This window comes from Galeopterus variegatus, unplaced genomic scaffold (genome assembly GCF_000696425.1).
Source record: "Galeopterus variegatus unplaced genomic scaffold, G_variegatus-3.0.2 Scaffold391, whole genome shotgun sequence".
NCBI lineage: Eukaryota > Metazoa > Chordata > Mammalia > Dermoptera > Cynocephalidae > Galeopterus > Galeopterus variegatus.
In genome coordinates, this window is record NW_007726502.1 from 182,516 (window position 1) to 191,822 (window position 9,307).

At 44.0% G+C, this 9,307-nt stretch overlaps 1 pseudogene; it reads right to left on the minus strand.

The window, feature by feature from the left end:
* Nucleotides 1-2,236: 2,236 nt before the first annotated feature.
* On the minus strand, nt 2,237-5,814 carry LOC103586918 (annotated as a pseudogene).
* Nucleotides 5,815-9,307: the final 3,493 nt, after the last annotated feature.

Genomic DNA, 9,307 nt, shown 5'->3' on the forward strand with positions numbered 1-9,307 from the left:
ACTGCTGGGCTTACAGAACACCTTGGGAGCTGAGGGTATGTGTCCGTCACTTCCTCCCCTGCAGCAGAGATGTTGGGGAAGAGAGGAGGATTTGGGGGATTACTAGCTGACTCTCCAGATGGGAAATTGGGTTTGGCTTTCTGGGCTATGGCTAGGTCTCAAGAAGAATGTTCCAGGCTTTTGTGAGTGATGGATGTTGCTCGTGAAATAAGGGGAGGCTATGGTTGCCCTGAGCCAGGCAGCTTATTCCAGAGGCCTTTCATGAGTCAGAAAGATGGAAAAGAAAAAGACCTGGATCAGGGCTTGGCGTGGGGCGTGAGTCAAGGGTCAGCCTACGGCGAGAGGAGGGCCCAGTCAGGATCAGGGGTCAGTCTGTGGTCAGGATCAAGGGTCAACCCAGGTTAGGGCCAGGCCCAGACAGTGGCCAGGTCTCTGGTCCTCATGGTCCTGCCAGGCTTTGGGAGGAAGCTGCTTCCTTGCCTGCAGGCCTTTCTCAAGGTGGCCTAGAACTTGTGGACCTTCTAGGTGCCACTTCTCTTTCTCCTCCTTTGAAGCTCCTGGCATCTGACATTCTTTCATTCTTGCCCCATCACCCGCTATCATCCAGGGCCCTGGTTTACATCCCCTGAAGTCTTCAGCCCCTGCTGTCCTGTTTTCTTCTTGTATTCCTGCTTTCTCAGCTATGGTAGACACCGCATCTCACATTGGCTTTGGGAAAGCGGGAGAGGTAAAACTGTGACTTGCTTAAATGAAATGTGCAGGTGCATCTAGCTCTGAGCATGGTTGGACCCAGATGTTCAGTCAGCCATCAGGGCCCATCCATCCCCCTCCCCCATTTCCCTGCTCTCTGTGCCTTTATTCTCAGACCACTTCTGTCCACAGGGCGAGAAGGTGGCTCTGATCACCCACCCACCCCCAAGCCCATACATATTGCTTTTACATCTCATTCATGTGCCAAAAGACAAAACAACAACAAATTTAGCTTGAAGATCTCAATTGGCTTTGTTTGTGATTATAGAATCTGGAAACACTTCATTCTATAAAACAGAGTTAAGTGTCATGGTGAGCTGAGCAAAAGAGGTCAGATTTACAGAGAAGGGCTAAAGAAAGCAGCTGCAAAGAACAGAAAGCGTATTCATTTCTTTTCTTTCCTTTTTTTTTTTTTTTTGGAAGAACACTTATTTTACTGTCTTAAAAAATAAAACCAACAAAAAAGATGGATGGAGGGAGTCTAGACCACTTAGAGTCAAGACTGCCGTCTACAAAAATGGAGACAGTGCAATGACGTGACCTCAAAAGGAAATGACTAAAACAAAATTTCTTTGATATGACAAAAGTCTTCATGTCTGTAATAATATACTAATGCACAAAATGTCAAAAATACAAAGTCTGGATTTTTCTCCTTAGATTTGTTTTTTTTCCTTTTTTTTTTTTTTTTTGGAAGAACACTTATTTTACTGTCTTAAAAAATAAAACCAACAAAAAAGATGGATGGAGGGAGTCTAGACCACTTAGAGTCAAGACTGCCGTCTACAAAAATGGAGACAGTGCAATGACGTGACCTCAAAAGGAAATGACTAAAACAAAATTTCTTTGATATGACAAAAGTCTTCATGTCTGTAATAATATACTAATGCACAAAATGTCAAAAATACAAAGTCTGGATTTTTCTCCTTAGATTTGTAATACACGATCAAACTTCTGTTTAACGTGTTTACTTTTATAAGCCTTCTCTGTTTAGCAGCACCTGCTCCACAAGTACATACATGTTGCTGTTTTACCATGAGAATTATAGTTCTCATCTCAAACTAGTGACTTGTCTTTTTACCCATACTTATATACATTTCATTTCCATTATAAGACACTTAACACCTTTCTGGTGATACATTTTAATCAACACATTACATAAAAAAGAATCTTGATTTTTTTTTTTCTTTTGGCGTCTGGCCAGTATGGGGAACCAAACCCTTGACCTTGGTTTACAAGGCTGTGCTATAAGCAACCTAGCTAACCAGCCAGCCCTAAATCTTGATTTTTAAATGAATCTTTTTAGTACTACTGCACCATGGGTTTAATTTAACAATTGAAGCATAATGTGGTAACTATATTGTACTGTTTAAACTAATTCACAGCTATAGGAAATTGTTTGATTTTTTAAAATATAACCAAGGTGAGACTGCATAGTTATGAACAGTGAAACTCTAGTAAACAGTGAATGCATAAATGAGATGATTTTTCATCTATGGCCATTCATTATTTTGCTTTTAGGAACTCAGAAGAAATTGTCTTCCTTGAGTTTCATATGTTCTGGTAAATCTAGTCATTCCTTAGTTTCCTCAGTATCACCTGAATTCCTGAAAAAAGGGCTTCTAAGGAATCTAAGTTCTTTTCTGGTCTGAGGTAGCCAGCAATGGCCACATTGAGGATCTCCCCATAAAAATCCTCTTTGAAGACATGCATGAGGTGAGTTTGCATGGATGTTTTCCTATTCTTGCAGTATGGGTTCCATCCCGTGCTCACCACCGTCCTATGGACATCTCCACTTGCAACACCAGCTCAACCATAATAAATGCTGGTGGACACATCAGCTGGAAGATTATCTACTGCTCGCTCAGGAAAGGTAGCTGTGGGGATGCCCAGCTGCTTAGAGCTGCAGCCAAAGCCCCGTACCACTGGGCTGTGCAGAAGTACAGCAGGTGCCTTGTGACACCGTCTGCTTGGGGCAGGGACAAGCAGGAGGACACAGGCTGGATCCCTCACTCTGCTGTGACCACACTTCCTAGGTGGAACCCCACGCCCCAGTTACTTTTCAAAGTTACTTTTCCTTGTAAGTCAGGACAGGGAGACAGGAAAATAGAAAAATAACTGATCGATTAACATCAGGTTGTTTCGGGCTGTCTTTTCTGTGTAAAGATGAAAGGCCCAGGGAACTTCATTCTCATGCAGATTGAAGATTAAAAACTGGCCTGCTGGGGAAGTTAACTGTTATCTCTCCTGATTTCTTGGAAGGTCAGATAACGATGTAGTTTAGGTTTGCTGAAGTGGAACTTCAGCCTGGGTAACTGTATTTTAATTTTTAGTCTGGTCTGCTGGGGCCCAATGCAAGAGCTTAGTCCAAAACAGTGGCCTCTTATGGTTTTTATTCAGCAGTATCAAAGAAAAGGAGATATTCCTTCCCCCAGCAAATATGTATCAAATTCACCACGATATTCTGATTGGTCCTGCTTGGGTCACAGGCGAACTCTGCCCCAACCACAGAGGACAGAGGATGGAGCTCTGATTGGTCATATCTTTGTCATATGTCCATCCCCGGTGAGGGTGAGTTCCACCCAGGTCAGGTAGATTCCCAAGAACAAGCAAACGTTCTCATCTTGAACCAGTTGTACTTGAACTTTGAATGACCCACTCAATCAGGAGGCCTCACAGTTCTTGGAGTTCCTGGGGTCCAGTAAATTTCATCTTCATTCCTCCTTAGCCACCCACTCCCAAGGCTACACCTTTGACAAGAAATACCACCTTTCCTACTCTCCTCCTTCCTCTACCCCTGTTCTTGATCCAGTGGGAATCTCCAGAGGATACATCAGCTGGAAGATTATCCACTACTTGTCCAGGAAAGTTAGCTGTGGGGACTCCCCTACCACTCTCTAGGCCCCCCAACTCATCAGCCTTTTTCCTTATTTTCTTTCTCTCCCAGACATCACATTCAAACATTTCAACTCCCCTCTCCCCTCTCCCTTTTCCACCCTCACAACCCTGGATCAGTCTAAATTTGAACTTCTCTCTTCCTGCTAATGGGCTCACCTGCCACGCGGGGCATGATCATGTAACTGTGCCAATTGACCAGTTGCACATTTATGGTAATGGCAGTTACATAGCATAATGTTTTTCAAGCTTTGATGTACGCATGAATCACCTAAGGATCAGACTTAAAATGTGATCTGACGTGTTGGGTCTGGAAGGAGGTGTGCGGTTCTAACCAGCTCCCAGGTGAGACCAAAGCTGCTGGTGTTCAGAGCACGCCTCGAGCAGACAGGGTTTGGTATTCTTCTATCTGAGTGTTCCTCAGATGTCCTTCCAGGTAAGAACCACCTGGGGCTCTTGTTAAATATAAAGATTATCAGGTCTCTTCCATGGAATTTTGGATTTGGTAGATAGGGGTTAGAGGCCAAGAGGCTCCTTAACTTGAACAAATTCCAAATGATTTTTTTTTTCTTTTTCCAAAATCATAAGGAACTGACCAAGTGATTCTTATCTCCTGGGATGATCGGGAAATATTGTTCTCTCATGTCATCTGGTTTGCACATCTCATTTTGGCTTTCAGGCCTTCTCTGTCCTCCACAAGCCCCGTTATTCTCATTCCCCAACTCTCAGCAGATGAGCTGGCCTCTAGCTCCCAGAGAAAATTCAGGCGGGTTGGCGTGAACAAACTCTTCTGCCTATAAACTTTAGTTATATCTGTCTTTGTTCTCGTCCCTCCAACCTTTGAGAAAGAGGTACCTCGACCTCTGTAGCCTGCCGCAGCCCCCATCCTCAGCCTCCCCGTCCGCTTACACCTTCCCCTTCTATGCCCTGCGTTCAACCTCTCCCACTCTCGTGGCCCCTTCTCTGCCTGTGAAAGCGCTTCACGTCCTAACATCTCTCTCTACTCATGCCCTGTTGTCCGCCTCCCTTCACCACCAAGCTTTTTTTTTTTGTCACATCTACCTGTATCCTACAATGCTATCATTTAAAAAGTGATGTTTCTATGTCAGTAGATTAATTTCTAGAACTTTTTTTTTCTTTTTGACAGCTGGCCAGTACAGGGATCCTAATATTTTAAAAACTTTTTTAAAAAGCCTTTTTGTTTTGAAATCATTTTAGATTTAAAGACAAATTGCAAAAATAGTATGGTGAGTTCCGATATATTCTTTACCCAGTTTCCCCTAATGTTAACATCTTATGAAACTATGGGACATTTGTCAAAACTAAGAAATTAATGTTGGTACAATACTATGAATCGAACTACAGTCTTCATTCAATTTCAGCAGTTTTTCAGCTAATGCTCAAAAGTGTATGTTTTAAATTATACAATCAACGCCTACATTCATAAGATTAAAAAAGGGAGCCTAGCAAAAATCTCCCTTTTGTCTCCATTTCCGGCTTACCCAGTCCCTTTAACTTCCAAACTATTGCATAGATTGAAAAATGTTAAAGGCTGGAAGCAAATTCTGGGATGAATAAGCCATGACTTCACTCAGCCAGTCCTTTATTACTCGACATGTAGGTTTCTTCCACTGGTTTACATTATAAAAGACAGTGATTTACTCCCCTTTGCAGAGTTGTCCAATTATTTTCTTAAGATTAATTCCCAGCAGAATGGCCCAGTCGAAGAGTTTGTTTACATGTTGGTTTGGGGGATTTTTTTTCCCAATTGCTTTCTACAAAGATTATATACCACGTCCCTATACCTGGGCCCAGCCAGGCTATCAGACTGTACCAAGCAGGTGAGCCACAGTACCACTGTTTTAATCTGCACTTGTTTTGTAACCAGAGAGGTCGGGGTGTGTTTATTTCATGTCTATGTGCAGACAAATTTCTTGAAGATGACCTCAGGTGGCTGTCTGCACCTCTTCACTACCCATTGACTCAGCTCCTTACAGTCTGTGACCAACCCCGTCCCTCCCCTGCCATCGTATTTTCCAAGGTGGCTGTACCATTTTTACGTTTCCACAAGCTGCATATGAGAGTTCCGGCTGCTCCACGTCTTCACCAGCACTCGGTCCTGTCAATCTTTACCATTGCAGCCACACTAGTAGGTGTGAAGTGGTATCTCATTGCGGTTTTAATGTGCATTTCCCTAATGATGAGGATGTTGAGTATCTTTTTTGTGTGTTTACTTGCTACTTATGTATCTTCTTTAGCTAGAATTTCTTTTTTTTTTTTTAAGTTTATAATTTTTTTTTTTACATTCTATGATGCTGTCATGGAACAGTTGGGGGAGGGGGAGAAGGGAAAGGGGAAGGAAATAGGGTGGGAGAAGGAGAAAGGAGGAGGAGTGAGATTGATGCCTGTGGCAACCCCCTCATTTCTGCAGGGGAGACCAGTGGGGCTTCCAGCAGTGGCTTAGTCATTGCTGGGCTGGGTGCAGATGCCAGGGGGATGTGGCAGAAGCCCTTGTCCCCCACCAACCTCGCTCAGGAGCCCAGGGCATTTCTCGTGGCAGCTCAGTGGTCTTTGCTGGGATGGTTACAGGTGTTGGGGGGGCATGGCTGAGGCCCCCGCCCTCTACCCTCCCTGACATGGTAGCCCAAGGGACTTCTGGTCCTTCTAGGTTTTATAAGTGTTCTTTGGTGATGAGAGACCTTTACTAGTTAATGTCAAACTTTGTCTCTGGTCTGTGGGTACTTTGTTTTTTCTTTCAGTTCTGTGTTAGATTATTCACTGTTCCCACCACTTAAACTCTACACTGGTTCTAATTTGTCGTCCTTTGCTAACTTCTAAAATGGGGGGAACTTCCTGTGGGGACCAGCACTTAAGTCCTGTGGTTGAGCTAAATTGCTGCTTTGCTGCTGATTCCCTGGAGAAGACTTTTCGTGCAGCTCAGGTTTTAATGGTTGACTTTGTATGTACATCCAGGTCTCATGAGATCTGGTACACCTGGGTTGTGTAGAAACTATTGTCTGGACCTAAGTCTTTTCAGCAAACTTCTCCCCCTGCAGTTCCTGATCAGTCTCCACCAAGTGGTCCTGCGCTGATTGAGGGGCAGATCAGCTGTCCTTGCTGTGTCTTAATGTTCCCCAGTGGCCTATCTCCCCCACCACCCATGCTCCAAACACTTCCCATGAGTGGGCCGTGCACCAGTCCCTTCCGATGACTCACAGGCCTCTGAGTGGCTCCTTTTTATCTTTTGTCTGTGGCTCCTCGCTCCTGCGTGGGTCCACAGGAACTGTATTAGTGGTCTTGCTGGCCTGGGGGCCACCAAGACCCTCTTCTCCCCTGCCGCCTCCAAGCAACTTCATAGGAAGGGCACAGCTGTGGTTTTTGCCAGCTCCTCTCCATGCATTCACCAGGGCCAGCCTTGAAGTGGCCAGGGCTCGAAACAGTCAGAGCAGTCCTTTCTTTCTCTCATCGTGGCTTCTCCAGCCTTCATGCACACCGCAGGTCTCTCCTCTTCTTCCCCTGAGCTCTAGCAGCCCCAGCTTGGCTGTCGTTGCTTTTTAATTGTTGTAAATTGGTTGATTTGTGGGAGAGAGGGATGCTGGGGACCATCTATTCTGCCATCTTGACCGGAAGCTATCTAAAATTTCTAACTTAAAAAAAATGAGGGTAACATAGTCGCATGGCTTTCAAAAATTCAAAAGTACAAAAGGGAGGAGTAAATCTCCTTCCTATCTCTGATAACCCCGTGAGGGTGACAGCTGAGGAAACTGAGGCACAGACAACTTTCTTCAGGTTAAATAGCTACAAAGTAGAGCTGGGATTTAAACCAAGGCAATCTGGCTCTAAAGGTGCACATTTATCTATTTTTACATAAATGATAGTACACCATTCTATCCTGCTACTGACGTTTTAGGCTTCAAATACCTTTTCTTTTTTGTCTTTTTTCGTGACTGGTAACGGGATCGCAACCCTAGGTGTTGCGCCCGCACCCCGCTCAACCAGTGAGCAGACCAGTCTCTATATGGGATCCGAACCCTCAGTGGGAGTGCCGCCGCACTCCCAAGCGCCGCACTTTACTGAGTGCACCCCTGGGCCGGCCCAAGGCTTCAAATATCTTAAACATTGTTCCACAGCTGTACTTTTTGATCTACCTTATTTGTTTTGATGACTCCATATATTCCACTGAAATGATGTGCCATAATTTCTTTGGCAAGTGTCCCACTGATGGACATATATAGCTTATTTCCATCTCTTTGCTACAACAAATAATGTTGCAGTGAACTCCCTCATACAAGCCTCTCTGTATGCATGTATAACCGTATCTGTCCAATAGGTTTCTAGAAGGGGAATAACTGGGCCAGAGTGTGTGTCCTTACTATTTTGAATGCCTATTTCCCCACATCCTCTCCAACATAGTGTTAAATTTTTCCATTCTTGCCAATTTGGTAGGTTTTTTTAAAAAAATGACCCAAAGGAGTGGAAAACTTATGCCCACACAAAAACTGGCACATGGGTATTTACAGCAGCTTTATTCATAATTGCCAAAGCTTGGAAGCAACCAAGATGCCCTTCAGCAGGTGAATGGATAAATAAAGTATGGTACATCCAAACAATAGAATATTATTCAGCAAAGAAATGAGCTACCGACTGATGAAAAGACACAGAGAAAACTTAAATAAGTGCATATTTCTAAGTGAAAGAAGCCAGTCTGAAACCTATACACTATATAATGCCAACTATATGACATTTTGAAAAAAGCAAAACTATGGAGACAGTAAAAAGATCAGTGGCTGCCGCTGTTAGTGGGGAGGGAGGGTTGTACAGGCAGAGCACCGCGGATTTTTAGGACAGTAAAAATACTCTGTATGACACTCTACTGGTGTATACATGTCATATGCATTTGTCCAAACCCATAGAATGTACAACATCAAGAGTGAACCCTGATGCAAACTCTGGACTTTGGGTGACAATGATGTATCAATGTAGATTCATCAACTGTAACAAATGTGAGGGGCTGTTGATAATGGGAGGCTGTGCATGTGTGGGTAGAGAGAATGTGGAAAATTTTCATACCTTCCTCTCAATTTTGCTATGAACCTAAAACTGCTCCTTTTTAAAACAAGTCTTTTCTTTTCCAAATTTAACTTCTCCTTAAGAGGTCTGGTGGTGGCACATCCAGCCCCTGGTGTTGCTCTTACCTTGCTGATTTCTCTTCCTTCCCTTCTTGTTTGCTGGCCTCCCTTCCTCTGTTTTACCTCTCCAAATGGCAATTCTTTGTGGTTCTCCCCTTAGTCCTCTTCTCTCTCTACTTTACAATTCTGAGCTATCTGGTCCTTGTCCACAGCTGCCATTATCCCCCCTTTATTTACAGTTTTCATTCTGCATCTTTACAGGACTCTCTGGGAGCTCCAGATCCACATTTTCAATTGCCTTCTGGACATTTCTACTCTTCAAACACCTTGTGGTCTCTATGTTCAAAACTGGACTTGGTCTCTTCCACCTCTGAATCTGTTCATCCTCCGAAAACGTCAGCTGTTGGCTCCTCTATCTTCCCAGTTAGTCAGGCAAAAAACCAGGTAGTCATTCTGCCCTCATCCCAATCCAATCAGTCACCAAGCCCTAAATGCTAGGCCAGCTTCAAAAGAGAGTTGGTCCAATGGATTGAACG